This window comes from Pholis gunnellus, assembly GCF_910591455.1.
Source record: "Pholis gunnellus genome assembly, chromosome: 16".
NCBI lineage: Eukaryota > Metazoa > Chordata > Actinopteri > Perciformes > Pholidae > Pholis > Pholis gunnellus.
In genome coordinates, this window is record NC_136543.1 from 20,574,952 (window position 1) to 20,593,742 (window position 18,791).

General features: G+C 39.2%; 2 gene segments (V, D, J or C); both read left to right on the top strand.

Annotated features, from left to right (window-relative positions):
* Nucleotides 1-6,200: 6,200 nt before the first annotated feature.
* LOC306708308 (Ig kappa-b4 chain C region-like) lies at nt 6,201-7,941 on the top strand. The segment is given in 2 exons: nt 6,201-6,241; nt 7,453-7,941.
* Nucleotides 7,942-11,952: 4,011 nt separating this feature from the next.
* LOC306707966 (Ig kappa-b4 chain C region-like) lies at nt 11,953-13,693 on the top strand. The segment is given in 2 exons: nt 11,953-11,993; nt 13,201-13,693.
* The last annotated feature ends 5,098 nt before the right edge of the window (nt 13,694-18,791 follow it).

Below are 18,791 nucleotides of genomic sequence, written 5' to 3' on the forward strand. Positions count from 1 at the left end.
TGTCCTGGAACAACAGACTGAGATCCAGGAGACTGAGTCAGGATGATTTCTCCTGATGAATCTGGAAAACATGAAGAAGAGCAGAAGGGTTATTGAGACAAATCCAGTTTGGAGAAAGATGATCAACATCCAAACAGAAGAGTCTCATTTCTTTAACATGGAGAACAGATGGAAGAAGGTCAATGCTGCTTGTTTCACTGTTTCTCCATCACAGCAGAACATCATTGTGGTGAACCAAAGCTTTCAGAAGAGAGTCTCACCCTGAACAAGGAGCCCCAGGGTGGTCAGCAGTAGAGTCAGTGACATCATCATTGTGCTGCCGGCGTGTCAGTGTCTCTGAAAGGCCTGGACAGCCACTGATCAACACTGGTCTCTTAACGGCTGGGAGCAGAGAGGCAGGACACATATGCAAACACACAGAGTCAGTGAGCTGTAGCTGTCCTCAACACTTCATCATGTTTCCTCCTCTCTGCTGAGAGCTTTGATCTACACATTTACATATTTACATGTGGAGGACATTGAATGTTCTGGTAGTAAACTGATCCAGTGACTTGAGGACAGTTTTGTTCCATCTTTCCAGTTTGATAATATGATCTTTTTGGACAGTGATGACTGATATCAATATTAATGTGGGTTTAACATGTTTATGTGTTTGTAATGTGGAGATTTGTCCAAGTAAAGCTGTGATGAGGCTTTAAGGAAGGCTGAGGTTGAGGATCTCAGATAGTTTGTTTGAGAAACTCAACCAGAAGTTGTAGACGTGTGGACAGAACCAGAAAACATGGAAGTCATCTTCAGTTCTAGACGGTGGACCGAAGGCTCCTCTCTGCTACTAAGTTTTTAAATGATTCAACCTCAACGATAGACGTCATATTAAAGCCGTACGTGATTGGTTGATATTTGTATTGATTTTAAGATCAACAATCTGTTTGGTTCATCAGCTAGAGCTGTCCTGTGATCTTCCTGATCAAACTTAAAATATAAACTTGTTACATTTTATGATCAAACCAGATCCTTGAACACATCTTATTGGACTTCATGTAATAATTGAATATCAAACATGAATATAGTTTACTCTATAGATGGAGATCGATCTCCAACACTAAAACACGTTCAGCTCACCGTCTATTCCAGTTTGACGGATTTGTTTCACTCAAGTTCATGTAGATGTGAGTTCTCTGAAGATCTTCATGCTGCACTTTCAGAACTTCTCGTCCACGTTGACTGAAACGTTGAGGTTGAAAGTTGAAGCTTTACAATTAAAACTATTTCACCACAAGGTCCATTCAGTAGTTTTCCTGTTGGGAATTTGAAAATCTACATTTCAATGACAACTGGGCGACTCCTTCTGCTGAGGATGTGACTGAAGGCTCAACAACAGTTAGTGGACGTTGAGAAGAGATTTATTTGATGTTTTCAAGGTGAAGAATGAATATTAAACTCAATGTATTTGTTGGATTTTTGAGTTGCATGTTAGAGAAAATGTGTTTTTGCATATGTTTTATATACATTCAGATCTAGGAAGATAATATTTATGTTTTCAAGATGGCTTGTCTTGATTCTTTGGTAAATCAGATTAGAACATGTGACTATAACAGGATATGAATGGATGATGAACAGCTGGAGTGGAAAGAGTAATTTGATGAACATCAAGATAAGTTTTTGTCATTGAACTTCTTGTGATAAATGTTCATTAATGGTTACAGCAATATCAGTGAAATACTCTAGACTCTTGATGAAGTTGTACAGCGTGTATGTGTGTGTGCGTGTGATTGTGTGTGTGTGTGTGTGTGTGTGTGTGTGTGTGTGTGTGTGTGTGTGTGTGTGTGTGTGTGTATGTGTGTGTGTGTGTGTGTGTGTGTGTGTGTGTGTGTGTGTGTGTGTGTGTGTGTATGTGTGTGTGTGTGTGTGTGTGTTCAGTGAAGTGTATCAGTCTCTGCAGTAGCTTCCAGCTGCAGCAGTCAGTTCAGTTTCTGTTCAGTCTGACTGAGGGAGGTTTTTGTACGACGCTTTTTCACTGTGTGAACACAGCTTGACTGTTAATAACGTGAGCACTCTGACAGTAGTAAACTGCTGCATCTTCAGTCTGGACTCCACTGATGCTCAGAGTGAAGTCAGAGTTTGATCCACTGCCTGTAAAACGACCTGGAATCCCTGATTGTCGAGTGCTAGCAGCATATATAAGCAGTTTAGGAGTTTCTCCATCTCTCTGTTGGTACCAGGCTAAAGAGTGCCCATCGCTATCGTAATAAACCTTCTGACTGGTCCTACATGTGATGGAGACGGAGCCTCCCAGAGCAGAGCTCACTGCTCCAGACTGAGTCACTGTGACCTGGCCTCTGGACTCTGAGGACACAGAGACAAAAACATAAAGCAGCGTCACGGTTTAGTCGGCTTCATTTCAGAGGGACGGATGTTCACAGAGGAGAGGAGTTTGATTCTCTGGACTTTACCTGTGAAGCAGCAGCAGAGGAGAGTCCAGATGAGGACGCAGATCAAAGTCATGTTTTTGATGAGGAGGATTTCTGTGTCTTCTGTTGTGATGAAGGACAGCTGTCAGTCATCCAGTGTTCAACTCTCAGGACTATAAACTCTCCCAAAGCACTGGAGCATGGTGCTGCTGATGCAAAGTGGCTCTCTATGGAAATGCTGTGACTGACTCCAACAGGGACTTGGATTACTGTGATGATGCTGTTTATCAATGGATCAATCACTTCATCAGAGTATTGATCAGGAATGTGTCAGCGCTCATTTATAAGAGTCTTTGGTTTGAGTTTGATGGAAACATTTTCTTCTGGAATGTTTTGTTAATCTCCCTAATTCACTACAACACACATCAACATCACTGTGAGATAAATTAAAAATGTATATGTTGTTTTAATTCATCATAGAATAAAATAAACATTAGTTTATGATAATTATTTACATTTGGCAGGATTTGTTGCAGAGTTTTTCTTGAGGAATATCTTGATCAACCATCGATTGGTTTCACTGAAACAGAAGTTAATAATGCTCACAGATGTTTAGAGGCAGGACACATATGCAAACACACAGAGTCAGTGAACTGTAGCTGTCCTCAACACTTCATCATGTTTCCTCCTCTCTGCTGACAGCTTTGACTGTTTCAATGATCCATGATAGAATGTGTTAAGAAACAAAGAACGTTCATTGGTTTACATTAGCAGTTAAGTTGAAATAAAAATGAAAACAAGAGATGTTTTAAACAAGGATGTGTTCACTTGGTTTTATTATAAACAAACTTTCTTCAGGGTTCACATGTCATGTCCCGCTCTCCTCTAACGTTATTTGTTTCCTGTTTTCAGTTATTATTCCCTGTTTTATTTTGCTAAACTCACCTTTGTCTCTCATTTCAGAGACTTCACTTCCTGTCCTTTTGTGGTTCCCACCTGTGTGATTGTCTGCTTGGCCCTGATTGATTTCACCTGGCCCTCGTTATCACCCTCCTTTCAGACTATCCTGTTCTGCGGTCTATCGAGGCCCTACTCTATCATTCGCTTTGGTTAATTTGACCTCTCTTAACTCTGATTTAATGTCAACTCAGAAAATATCACCCGAACAAATTCTACCCTTCAACTTTCTCTCATGACTAAGTTTCTATTTTGATTAGGAATTCCCTGCGGCAGTAAGTAAGGTATTTAATTTATGTATTTATACAAAATAAATCTCTTTTTGGGGGATTAGGCCTTATCTGACCTCTGCATCCCAACCGCTCGTTATCTTCACGAAGGCGTCCAATCACCAAAGACTTTGCACTATTCAAATGTTATGCATGTATTATGAATTATTGTTAAATTCTGATGAAGTCTCTCCTCATTGAACTAAGATCAGTCCTGTTTTCCTGGGCAGTGAATGTTTTCCATGCCTTCCCATTCACTGAATAAAATCCTTATGTGATGGTAATGATTGTTCCAGGTTTAAGCAATCCCTCAGTTGAAAGCAGGGAAAAGAGTTATGTTGTGTGAAAAACAAAGTTTTTGGTTTCCAAAACACGTAACAATATAAATTCATGGTCGTCATGTTTATTCTTTTGCAAGTGACCCTGGTATAAGCGGGATAATGACGTGGACACTAGGACAGTCCGACACGCAGCTGTATTACTATATATAAAATCTAATAATATGTTTGTATTGTGGCTGTGTGCATAACTCTCACTTCACATTGGGTTTGATAGGGACTATTTCTTTCCATAGAAACTATGAAAACAAACTGTTGATGGTGAAGTCTGTGGATTTTCCAAAGTAACAGGACATTATCTCTGGGATGGGAAGTTGCTTTCAAGTTGTACTTTTACCATAATCCATTCACGTTCACTGACTTATAAGTGTCAGTAAATGAAAACATAACTATCTGCATGGCTTTGAATATAACACTTGTAATTTGGATGAACTGCTTGTGCTTGTGTCTTTTGTTTCTCTCTGTAAGAGGATTTGCTTGAGTTAAACATTTTCATATGTAGAGAGATAAACTCCAATTTTTGGATTAAACTTTGATGTTAAAATAAAAGAAGAGTGAGTGAAGCAACAATACCTGTTATTATTACTGATCAGATTAAGGGACTAAAAGAAGGAAGTCTGATGATACTGAGATGTATAAAAGGAGGTCATCTGCAAAGAAACTGATTTTATGATGTGTGGCTGAGATGAGAAGTCTGAGATGTTGTTGCATTTCTTGATGGAAGAAACCAGAAGTTCAATTTAAAATGTAATAAGTCATGGAGATATAATATTTACATCTATTGGTTCATTATACAAACACGTACCAATAAATATGTAAACTTATAACAGATACAGGAGGTGAACTGTGAAGTCTTTTCTTTGATTCCAATGAGATGTGTGTGTGTGTGTGTGTGTGTGCGTGCGTGCGTGCGTGCGTGTGTGTGTGTGTGTGTGTGTGTGTGTCTTCAGTGAAGTGTATCAGTCTCTGCAGTAGCTTCCAGCTGCAGCAGTCAGTTCAGTTTCTGTTCAGAGGTTTTTGTACGACGCTTTTTCACTGTGTGAACACATACTGACTGTTGATAACGTGAAAACTCTGACAGTAGTAAACTGCTGCATCTTCAGCCTGGACTCCACTGATGCTCAGAGTGAAGTCAGAGTTTGATCCACTGCCTGTAAAACGACCTGGAATCCCTGATTGTCGAGTGCTAGCATAGTAAATGAGCAGTTTAGGAGTTTCTCCATCTCTCTGTTGGTACCAGGCTAAACGGTGATATGAGCTATAAACATAAACCTTCTGACTGGTCCTACATGTGATGGAGACGGAGCCTCCCAGAGCAGAGCTCACTGCTCCAGACTGAGTCACTGTGACCTGGCCTCTGGACTCTGAGGACACAGAGACAAAAACATAAAGCAGCGTCACGGTTTAGTCGGCTTCATTTCAGAGGGACGGATGTTCACAGAGGAGAGGAGTTTGATTCTCTGGACTTTACCTGTGAAGCAGCAGCAGAGGAGAGTCCAGATGAGGACGCAGATCAAAGTCATGTTTTTGATGAGGAGGATTTCTGTGTCTTCTGTTGTGATGAAGGACAGCTGTCAGTCATCCAGTGTTCAACTCTCAGGACTATAAACTCTCCCAGAGCACTGGAGCATGGTGCTGCTGATGCAAAGTGGCTCTCTATGGAAATGCTGTGACTGACTCCAACAGGGACTTGGATTACTGTGATGATGCTGTTTATCAATGGATCAATCACTTCATCAGAGTATTGATCAGGAATGTGTCAGCGCTCATTTATAAGAGTCTTTGGTTTGAGTTTGATGGAAACATTTTCTTCTGGAATGTTTTGTTAATCTCCCAAATTCACTACAACACAAATCAACATCACTGTGGGACGCATTAAAAATGTATAAGTTGTTTTTAATTCATCATAGAATAAATTAAACATTAGTTTATGACAATTATTTACATTTCAAAGGAATAATTGTCTTTCTTTAGGAACATCTTGATCAATCATCAACTTGTTTTACTTAAAGATAAAAATTGCTCATAGATGTTTATAATTAAACAGATACATTATTAAATACATATGTATCTTTTTTGAAACAGTTTAAAACATTTTAACCAGTTAATACATAAACTGGTTAAACTGTGAATGTGTTTGTTGAGTTTGTTTGTGTCAAAGTCAGAGAGCGTGTCTCTCTACAGTGAGAGGTTTTTGTACGGCGGCTCAATGACTTTGTATCACTGTGGTACACGTTCGGTGGAGGAACCAGACTGAACGTTGGAAGTAAGTCAAATGTTTGAATATTTATTTATTTCAGAAGTCATTGGTCTTTGTATTCTTTTATATTCAACAATGTAGAAACAATAGTTGTCTTTTGATTTTGATGGACGATTTTCTCGACAGTTATGTTGCACGAAGAGACAAAGTTCAGTTCAGCAACAGAAAGTAAAAAAACTAATTTTTAGGAAAGTAAAACTTTAAACTGGGGAATGAATCATAAATCATAACTTCAATGATAAAGTTGCATCTTGAGTGTTTGTAGGTTTAGTTCAGTCTGTCAAAGTCAGAGAGCGTGTCTCTCTACAGTGAGAGGTTTTTGTACGGCGGCTCAATGACTTTGTATCACTGTGGTTGACTTTTGGTGGAGGAACCAGACTGCATGTTGGAAGTAAGTTTCTGCACAATAATACTAAATTAATTATTCTAAAGTAATGTTTTAAATGTAGTTTCTGGATGTTTGAGGCAGATGAATATATCTTGTTTGAATCGTACACTTTTAGGATTCATGTGTTTATTTCTCCTCCTTCATCATGGAGACTAACTCAGAGCAGCTTTACTAAACATGTGTTTACTCATTCCTCTCCTACTGAAACTCAAACAGCTGGAAATGTAGAAAAGATAAAACTTCTATAAATGTTTTAAAAAGTTTTTAAATTTCGACCTCAATTAAAACTGTTTTAAAACAAATTCAGAATCAGAATGATTCAAATAAAATTGAACAAAGTGAAGATAAAGATACGTATTTGAAAATGTGCAAAACCTCTTCATTGTGTCAAATATTGTTTCGAAATTTTTAAAATCTTTGAACAGTTTTTAATGATGACTGACATCCACATGAAGAACGTTTGATTGAAGTTACTTCATGTTCTGAACTTGTAAATGTTTCCACTAAATATTTTAAAGTAATGTTTAGTTAAAGATTTTGATGATAAAGATTTAATATTTGTCCACATGTTGATGTTTTATCTCCAGTGTAGTTTGATGTATTTCAGCTCATTCTGTATGATGATTCTCTCTGTGCTGATATGCATGAGAGGCTTCTTAAAGGGAAGTGAAACAATGTGTGAGTGAGTGACTGGTGGAGCAGAAAGAACATCTGACAGAAACTCCTTAAAGGAGAAAATCACCTCTCTCACAGTAAAGGTGTCCAAGTGTCTGGTGTTTGATTGACAGCTGTGTGGTCCCTGTCCTCTAAGCTGATTGGTGTCTCCTAGGTGATGTCCGTCCCACCCTGACGGTGCTGCCCCCCTCCAGTGAGGAGCTGCAGCAGGGGAAGGCCACGCTCATGTGCCTGGCCAACAAGGGCTTCCCCTCAGACTGGAGTCTGGCCTGGAAGGTGGACGGCAGCAGCAGCAGCAGCGGGGAGGAGAGCAGGAGCCCCGGGGTGCTGGAGAAGGACGGCCACTACAGCTGGAGCAGCACCCTGAGGCTCCCTGCAGACCAGTGGAGGAAGGTGGTCTCTGTGACCTGTGAGGCCACCCAGGGCTCCCAGCCTCTGCTCTCAGAGACACTGATCAGAGACCAGTGTTCCCAGTCCTGACCTGACTCACTGGGACTCTGCTGCTGGTTTCACTCTGATGCTCTCAGTCTGTATTCTGTAACTCTCTCTGGTTCTCTTTCTCTCATCACATGTTTCAACATTAACTTCTTCTTGCTTGTGTTGATGGTTTCCACATTTTAAAACAATAAAGATTTCATCATGTGTATTATAAAAGTGTCTTTTGACTTCCTTTTTTTGACATTTATTACACATTACAGCATTAGTCAGATTTAATGGACAAAAGTCACAAAAAGTAATAAGTTAATTCATTCCAGGTTATTCTTAATGGTTTTCAGTTTGTAGATATTCCTTCAATGTTCCAGTTTTTTCTATGTTACTTAACTTTCTTAACAATACATGGTCAGAACATTTCTATGGTGAATCACAAAGCTCTCTGTTATCAATCATGTTTACCCTTGAAGAAGATAGATCAGATATGTTCAAGTGTTGTCAAATTGTACAAATCATTTTCTGAATTTGATATAAAAAGCAGGGTATCATCTGCATAACGTTATATATCATGAATATAATTTTTGATTTTACACATAATATAATTTAAATGAGACATTAAAACTCCACCAAAAGACTTGACACAAAAGAGTTTATAATAATATCTGTCTGTTGAATTAACATATGGTAATTATTCACTTCCTGTAGTAAAACTGAAATTTTATAATAAAATACAAAAGGCCTTTTGATTAAATCAGCTGTATACATGTTTATTATAAAAGCATTACTGCTATAATATGTGGTTGTCCAGCATTACAACAGTGAATCTATTTAATCCAAAGAGACTGAGTTTGTTTTAGCTTCAGATTTCTAGGATATCAAGATTCAAGTTGATGAATTTATAAAGAAATAATTCTCAGTGAGCTAATCTGTACTGTACAGTGTTTTATTATATTGTATCTCGATATCATAAAAAAACTACAAGACACTACCATTTTTGAGTATTGTAAAATGTATAAATAGTTCTATAAAATCTATTACAGTGCCAAAATGAATTGTTTTATTAAAAACTGTAATTCATCATTTTTTTCCATTTTGAGTTTGAAGTTAAAGAAAAAGACATTTTCCAAAGCAAACATAAAAAGTAAAACAAATCATTAATACAATATTTGTAATAAAATGTATTGATTATTTGTTATAATGTCACTTGGGTTATAATATTGTAGGAGGTGAAGTCATACTGTTTTTTGTTCTTACTTTTGTCAAACTTATATATACTTACAAATAGAAAATGTATTTAAATGTATTAATGCTGAAAATGTTTTTTTGGTCTCACATTAAAATGTATGTTCATCAAACGTCTAGTGTTTACATTTTTGTGCAGCTGTTGAGTCAGATCAGTTCCTCTCCAGCTGAGGAGGTTTTTGTACGACGGTGTATCACTGTGTGAACGGATAGCTAGCACACTGCTGACAATAATAATCTCCTGCATCTTCAGTCTGAACTCCACTGATGGTCAAAGTGTAGTCAGATCCAGATCCACTTCCGATGAACCGATTTGAAATCCCGGACTGGAGATTTGTAGCGTGATAAATCAAAAGTTTGGGAGATTCTCCTGATTTCTGAAGGTACCAGTTAAGGCAGTTACCAACACTTGAACTGGCTTTACATCTGATGGAGACAGTCTGTCCTGGAACAACAGACTGAGATCCAGGAGACTGAGTCAGGATGATTTCTCCTGATGAATCTGGAAAACATGAAAAAGAGCAGAAGGGTTATTGAGACAAATCCAGTTTGGAGAAAGATGATCAACATCCAAACAGAAGAGTCTCATTTCTTTAACATGGAGAACAGATGGAAGAAGGTCAATGCTGCTTGTTTCACTGTTTCTCCATCACAGCAGAACATCATTGTGGTGAACCAAAGTTTCCAGAAGAGAGTCTCACCCTGAACAAGGAGCCCCAGGGTGGTCAGCAGTAGAGTCAGTGACATCATCATTGTGCTGCCGGCGTGTCAGTGTCTCTGAAAGGCCTGGACAGCCACTGATCAACACTGGCCTCTTAACGGCTGGGAGCAGAGAGGCAGGACTCATATGCAAACACACAGAGTCAGTGAACTGTAGCTGTCCTCAACACATCATCATGTTTCCTCCTCTCTGCTGAGAGCTTTGATCTACACATTTACATATTTACATGTGGAGGACATTGAATGGTCTGGTAGAGCTGTAATTTATTTGACATAAAAGCAATGCTTGACTTTTAACTGTTTTATCTCAGTTTGATGAAATGTGGTTTCTAAACAATGCAAAGTATTTCCTGCACATTTAATAAGCGGAGAGTCACTAAAAAACCTGCTGTATCTTGTGATCAGATGAAAAAACAATAGAAAGTAAAATGAAGAGTTAGTGGCAGGTAATGATGTCATCAGCATACAGGCTGATTTTCTGATGCTGTGAATGAACAGATACCTGAGATGTTAAAGGACTTCTCTGAGGAAGAAACACGTGTTTTAATGCTAAATACTGAGAGTGGTGGAGAGACAAGTCGTCCATAACTAATTCATCTTATTAACTCTATTTATATTATATATGTATCGACATTGAGTAATCTGTATAGACCAGATAACCAACTATATAGATTATGTTTGTGTCTCTGTGCTTTTGCAGGTCTTGTGGGGACATTAACCTGATTACACAGTCACATTGTGGGTACTTGCCGTCCTTATGAGGACAAAAGGCCCTTCTGCATCACGTAAAACATTACATTTTATACTGAAGACTTGGAATGAGGTTAGAATAAGGGTTCAGATTGGGCTGGTTGTGATTATGGATAAGGTAATTCACAGAAAATGAATGAAAGTCAATGTATTGTTCTGAAAAGTCATGAAATCATGAATGTTTGTGTGTGTGTGTGTGTGTGTGTGTGTGTGTGTGTGTGTGTGTGTGTGTCTTCAGTGAAGTGTATCAGTCTCTGCAGTAGCTTCCAGCTGCAGCAGTCAGTTCAGTTTCTGTTCAGTTTCTGTTCAGAGGTTTTTGTACGACGCTTTTTCACTGTGTGAACACATACTGACTGTTGATAACGTGAAAACTCTGACAGTAGTAAACTGCTGCATCTTCAGTCTGGACTCCACTGATGCTCAGAGTGAAGTCAGAGTTGGATCCACTGCCTGTAAAACGACCTGGAATCCCTGATTCTCGAGTGCTAGCATAGTGAATGAGCAGTTTAGGAGTTTCTCCATCTCTCTGTTGGTACCAGGCTAAATAGCTAGAGCCATAAACATTCTGACTGGTCCTACATGTGATGGAGACGGAGCCTCCCAGAGCAGAGCTCACTGCTCCAGGCTGAGTCACTGTGACCTGGCCTCTGGACTCTGAGGACACAGAGACAAAAACATAAAGCAGCGTCACGGTTTAGTCGGCTTCATTTCAGAGGGACGGATGTTCACAGAGGAGAGGAGTTTGATTCTCTGGACTTTACCTGTGAAGCAGCAGCAGAGGAGAGTCCAGATGAGGACGCAGATCAAAGTCATGTTTTTGATGAGGAGGATTTCTGTGTCTTCTGTTGTGATGAAGGACAGCTGTCAGTCATCCAGTGTTCAACTCTCAGGACTATAAACTCTCCCAGAGCACTGGAGCATGGTGCTGCTGATGCAAAGTGGCTCTCTATGGAAATGCTGTGACTGACTCCAACAGGGACTTGGATTACTGTGATGATGCTGTTTATCAATGGATCAATCACTTCATCAGAGTATTGATCAGGAATGTGTCAGCGCTCATTTATAAGAGTCTTTGGTTTGAGTTTGATGGAAACATTTTCTTCTGGAATGTTTTGTTAATCTCCCAAATTCACTACAACACACATCAACATCACTGTGGGACGAATTTAAACACAAATATTGTTTTTAATTCATCAGAGTATTAAAGAAACATGAGTTTATAATATTTTTTTACATTTGGCAGGATTTTCTTTGGGAATATCTTCATCAATCATCAATTGGTTTTACTGAAAGTCAAGTTAATATTGCTCATAGATGTCTAACATTTCACAAATAAATTGTTAAATACATATGTATGATTTCTGAATCCGTTTTAATCATTTTAACCAGTTAATACATAAACTGGTTAAACTGTGAATGTGTTTGTTGAGTTTGTTTGTGTCAAAGTCAGAGAGCGTGTCTCTCTACAGTGAGAGGTTTTTGTACGGCGGCTCAATGACTTTGTATCACTGTGGTACACGTTCGGTGGAGGAACCAGACTGAACGTTGGAAGTAAGTCAAATGTTTGAATATTTATTCATTTCAGAAGTCATTGGTCTTTGTATTCTTTTATATTCAACAATGTAGAAACAAATAGTTGTCTTTTAGTTTTGATGGACGACTTTCTCGACAGTTATGTTGCACGAAGAGACAAAGTTCAGTTCAGCAACAGAAATTAAAAAACTAATTTTTAGGAAAGTAAAATTTTAAACTGGGGAATAAATCATAACTTACAACTTCAATGGTAAAGTTGCATCTTGAGTGTTTGTAGGTTTAGTTCAGTCTGTCAAAGTCAGAGAGCGTGTCTCTCTACAGTGAGAGGTTTTTGTACGGCGGCTCAATGACTTTGTATCACTGTGGTTGACTTTTGGTGGAGGAACCAGACTGAACGTTGGAAGTAAGTTTCTGCACAATAATACTAAATTAATTATTCTAAAGTCATGTTTTAAATGTAGTTTCTGGATGTTTGAGGCAGATGAATATATCTTGTTTGAATCGTACACTTTTAGGATTCATGTGTTTATTTCTCCTCCTTCATCATGGAGACTAACTCAGAGCAGCTTTACTCAACATGTGTTTACTCATTCCTCTCCTACTGAAACTCAAACAGCTGGAAATGTAGAAAAGATTAAACTTCAAGAAATGTTAAAAGCATTTTTAAATTTCGACCTCAATTAAAACTGTTTTAAAACAAATTCAGAAACAAATGATTCAAATAGAATTGAACTAATTGAAGATAAAGATAGGTATTTGAAAATGTGCAAAACCTCTTCATTGTGTCAAATATTGTTTCAACATTTTAAATCTTTGAACAGTTTTTAATGATGACTGACATCCACATGAAGAACGTTTGATTGTAGTCACTTCATGTTCTGAACTTGTAAATGTTTCCACTAAATATTTTAAAGTAATGTTTAGTTAACGTTTTTGATGATAAAGATTTAATATTTGTCCACATGTTGATGTTTTATCTCCAGTGTAGTTTGATGTATTTCAGCTCATTCTGTATGATGATTCTCTCTGTGCTGATATGCATGAGAGGCTTCTTAAAGGGAAGTGAAACAATGTGTGAGTGAGTGACTGGTGGAGCAGAAAGAACATCTGACAGAAACTCCTTAAAGGAGAAAATCACCTCTCTCACAGTAAAGGTGTCCAAGTGTCTGGTGTTTGATTGACAGCTGTGTGGTCCCTGTCCTCTAAGCTGATTGGTGTCTCCTAGGTGATGTCCGTCCCACCCTGACGGTGCTGCCCCCCTCCAGTGAGGAGCTGCAGCAGGGGAAGGCCACGCTCATGTGCCTGGCCAACAAGGGCTTCCCCTCAGACTGGAGTCTGGCCTGGAAGGTGAACGGCAGCAGCAGCAGCAGCGGGGAGGAGAGCAGGAGCCCCGGGGTGCTGGAGAAGGACGGCCACTACAGCTGGAGCAGCACCCTGAGGCTCCCTGCAGACCAGTGGAGGAAGGTGGTCTCTGTGACCTGTGAGGCCACCCAGGGCTCCCAGCCTCTGCTCTCAGAGACACTGAGGAGAGACCAGTGTTCCCAGTCCTGATCTGACTCACTGGGACTCTGCTGCTGGTTTCACTCTGATGCTCTCAGTCTGTACTCTGTAACTCTCTCTGGTTCTCTTTCTCTCATCACATGTTTAAACATTAACTTCTTCTTGCTTGTATTGATGGTTTCCACATTTTAAAATAATAAAGATTTCATCATGCTTATTATAAAGGTGACGTGTCTTTTGACTTTCTTTCTTATACATTTATTATAAACGAGGAACATTGGTCAGATTAATGCACAAAATTCAAAAAAGTAACAAGTGCAATTATATTTAGATTACTTTCAAATAGTTGTATGACTGGATATTCTTCTATTGTCGTTACAGTTTAAACTATATTCATTAACGTCGGTAACAATACACATGGTAAGAAAATTCCAATTGTGAGTCACAAAGCTTGTCTTTTAACTGCTTTATCTCAGTTTGATGAAATGTGATTTCCAAACAATGCAAAATATTTCCTGCACATTTAAAAAGCGGAGAGTAGCCAAAAAACCTGCTGTATCTTGTGATCAGATGAAGAAAAAGGATAGAAAGTAAAATGAAGAGTTAGTGGCAGGTAATGATGTCATCAGCATACAGGCTGATTTTCTGATGCTGTGAATGAACAGATACCTGAGATGTTAAAGGACTTCTCTGAGGAAGAAACACGTGTTTTAATGTTAAATACTGAGAGTGGTGGAGAGACAAGTTCATAACTAGTTCATCTTCATAACTATATTTGTATTATATACTGTATGTATCAACATTGATCCACAGTAACTATGAGTGGTCTGTATAGACCAGATAACCAACTACTGGAGTGTGTGTATCTCTGTGCTTTTGCAGATCTTATGGGGACATAAATCTGATTACACAGTCACATTGTGGGTACTTGCATTCCTTATGAGGACAAAAGGCCCTTCTGCATCACGTAAAACATTATATTTTAGGCTGAGGACTTGGATTGAGGTTAGAATAAAGGTTAAGATTGGGCTGGTTGTAGTAATGGTTAAGGTAATTCACAGAAAATGAATGAAAGTCATGCCTTGTTCCGAAAAGTCATGAAATCATGAATGTTTGTGTGTGTGTGTGCACGTTTTTCTATCCTGGTGGGGTCCGACACCTGACATAACACTCTCCCCGTAGGGACCAATTTTTGCCGTGGGGACCGACCTCTGTTCCCCACAGGCACAAGCATTGCAATCAATAGAAAACAGCCTGCTGATATGCCTGGTGCAGTTTATTTGAAGGAGAAAAAAATGGACCCCGCAGAGTTGATTTTTTTCCGACTTTGTGTGTGACCTAGTGGTGAGAGGTGGTTTTGCGGTGTGTGTCGTTGCACTGGTGGGGACCATTTTCCAGTTTTGTGTGTGTGTGTGTGTGTGTGTGTGTGTGTGTGTGTGTGTGTGTGTGTGTGTGTGTGTGTGTGTGTGTGTGTGTGTGTCTTCAGTGAAGTGGATCAGTCTCTGCAGTAGCTTCCAGCTGCAGCAGTCAGTTCAGTTTCTCTTCAGTTTGACTAAGGGAGGTTTTTGTACGACGCTTTTTCACTGTGTGAACACAGCTTGACTGTTGATAAGATGTTCACTCTGACAGTAGTAAACTGCTGCATCTTCAGTCTGGACTCCACTGATGCTCAGAGTGAAGTCAGAGTTTGATCCACTGCCTGTAAAACGACCTGGAATCCCTGATGCTCGAGTGCTAGCAATATAAATGAGCGGTTTAGGAGTTTCTCCATCGATCTGTTGGTACCAGTGTAAATAGTGCCCTTTGCTATTGGAAAAAACCTTCTGACTGGTCCTACATGTGATGGACACGGAGCCTCCCAGAGCAGAGCTCACTGCTCCAGGCTGAGTCACTGTGACCTGGCCTCTGGACTCTGAGGACACAGAGACAAAAACATAAAGCAGCGTCACGGTTTAGTCGGCTTCATTTCAGAGGGACGGATGTTCACAGAGGAGAGGAGTTTGATTCTCTGGACTTTACCTGTGAAGCAGCAGCAGAGGAGAGTCCAGATGAGGACGCAGATCAAAGTCATGTTTTTGATGAGGAGGATTTCTGTGTCTTCTGTTGTGATGAAGGACAGCTGTCAGTCATCCAGTGTTCAACTCTCAGGACTATAAACTCTCCCAGAGCACTGGAGCATGGTGCTGCTGATGCAAAGTGGCTCTCTATGGAAATGCTGTGACTGACTCCAACAGGGACTTGGATTACTGTGATGATGCTGTTTATCAATGGATCAATCACTTCATCAGAGTATTGATCAGGAATGTGTCAGCGCTCATTTATAAGAGTCTTTGGTTTGAGTTTGATGGAAACATTTTCTTCAGGAATGTTTTGTTAATCTCCCTAATTCACTACAACACACATCAACATCACTGTGGAATGAATTAAACAAAATAAATATTGTTTTTAATCATCATAGAATAAAATAAACATTAGTTTATGATTATTATTTACATTTGGCAGGATTTGTTGTAGAGTTTTTCTTGAGGAATATCTTGATCAACCATCGATTGGTTTCACTGAAACAGAAGTTAATAATGCTCACAGATGTTTAGAGGCAGGACACATATGCAAACACACAGAGTCAGTGAACTGTAGCTGTCCTCAACACTTCATCATGTTTCCTCCTCTCTGCTGACAGCTTTGACTGTTTCAATGATCCATGATAGAATGTGTTAAGAAACAAAGAACGTTCATTGGTTTACATTAGCAGTTAAGGTGAGATAAAAATGAAAACAAGAGATGTTTTAAACAAGGATCTGTTCACTTGGTTTTATTATAAACAAACTTTCTTCAGGGTTCACATGTCATGTCCCGCTCTCCTCTAACGTTATTTGTTTCCAGTTTTCAGTTATTATTCCCTGTTTTATTTTGCTAAACTCACCTTTGTCTCTCATTTCAGAGACTTCACTTCCTGTCCTTTTGTGGTTCCCACCTGTGTGATTGTCTGCTTGGCCCTGATTGATTTCACCTGGCCCTCGTTATCACCCTCCTTTCAGACTATCCTGTTCTGCGGTCTATAGAGGCCCTACTCTATCATTCGCTTTGGTTAACTTGACCTCTCTTAACTCTGATTTAATGTCAACTCAGAAAATATCACCCGAACAAATTCTACCCTTCAACTTTCTGTCATGACTAAGTTTCTATTTTGATTAGGAATTCCCTGCGGCAGTAAGTAAGGTATTTAATTTATGTATTTATACAAAATAAATCTATTTTTGGGGGATTAGGCCTTATCTGACCTCTGCATCCCAACCGCTCGTTATCTTCACGAAGGCGTCCAATCACCAAAGACTTTGCACTATTCAAATGTTATGCATGTATAATAAATGATTGTTAAATTCTGATGAAGTCTCTCCTCATTGAACTAAGATCAGTCCTGTTTTCCTGGGCAGTGAATAATGTTTTCCATGCCTTCCCATTCACTGAATAAAATCCCTATGTGATGGTAATGATTGTTCCAGGTTTAAGAAATCCCTCAGTTGAAAGCAGGGAAAAGAGTTATGTTGTGTAAAAAAATAAAGTTTTTGGTTTCCAAAACACGTAACAATATAAATGTATGGTCGTCATTTTTATTCTTTTGCAAGTGACCCTGGTATAAGCGGGATAATGACGTGGACACTAGGACAGTCCGACGTGCAGCTGTATTACTATATATAAAATCTAATAATTTGTTTGTATTGTGGCTGTGTGCATAACTCTCACATCACATTGGGTTTGATAGGGACTATTTCTTTCCATAGAAACTATGAAAAAAACTGTTGATGGTGAAGTCTGTGGATTTTCCAAAGTAACAGGAAATTATCTCTGGGATGGGAAGTTTCTTTCAAGTTGTACTTTTACCATAATCCATTCACGTTCACTGACTTATAAGTGTCAGTATATGAATCATAACTATCTGCATGGCTTGGAATATAACACTTGTGATTTGGATGAACTGCTTGTGCTTGAGTCTTTTATTTCTCTCTGTAAGAGGATTTGCTTGAGTTAAACATTTTCATATGTAGACATGTAAACTCCAATTTTTGGATTAAACTTTGTAATAAAATAAAAGAAGAGTGAGTGAAGCAACAATACCTGTTATGATTACTGATCAGATTAAGGGACTAAAAGAAGGAAGTCTGATGATACTGAGATGTATAAAAGGAGGTCATCTGCAAAGAAGCTGATTTTATGACGTGTGACTGAGATGAGAAGTCTGAGATGTTGTTGCATTTCTTGATGGAAGAAACCAGAAGTTCAATTTAAAATGTAATAAGTCATGGAGATATAAGATTTACATCTATTGGTTCATTATACAAACACTTGTACCAATTAATATGTAAACTTATAACAGATACAGGAGGTGAACTGTGAAGTCTGTTCTTTGATGCTAATGAGATGTGTGTGTATGTGTGTGTGTGCGTGTGTGTGTGTCTGTGTGTGTGTGTGTGTGTGTGTCTTCAGTGAAGTGTATCAGTCTCTGCAGTAGCTTCCAGCTGCAGCAGTCAGTTCAGTTTCTGTTCAGTTTGACTGAGGGAGGTTTTTGTACGACGCTTTTTCACTGTGTGAACACATCTTGACTGTTGATGTAATGATAACTCTGACAGTAGTAAACTGCTGCATCTTCAGTCTGGACTCCACTGATGCTCAGAGTGAAGTCAGAGTTTGATCCACTGCCTGTAAAACGACCTGGAATCCCTGATTCTCGAGTGCTAGCAGCATATATGAGCAGTTTAGGAGTTTCTCCATCTCTCTGTTGGTACCAGGCTAAACGGTGATATGAGCTATAAACATAAACCTTCTGACTGGTCCTACATGTGATGGAGACGGAGCCTCCCAGAGCAGAGCTCACTGCTCCAGACTGAGTCACTGTGACCTGGCCTCTGGACTCTGAGGACACAGAGACAAAAACATAAAGCAGCGTCACGGTTTAGTCGGCTTCATTTCAGAGGGACGGATGTTCACAGAGGAGAGGAGTTTGATTCTCTGGACTTTACCTGTGAAGCAGCAGCAGAGGAGAGTCCAGATGAGGACGCAGATCAAAGTCATGTTTTTGATGAGGAGGATTTCTGTGTCTTCTGTTGTGATGAAGGACAGCTGTCAGTCATCCAGTGTTCAACTCTCAGGACTATAAACTCTCCCAGAGCACTGGAGCATGGTGCTGCTGATGCAAAGTGGCTCTCTATGGAAATGCTGTGACTGACTCCAACAGGGACTTGGATTACTGTGATGATGCTGTTTATCAATGGATCAATCACTTCATCAGAGTATTGATCAGGAATGTGTCAGCGCTCA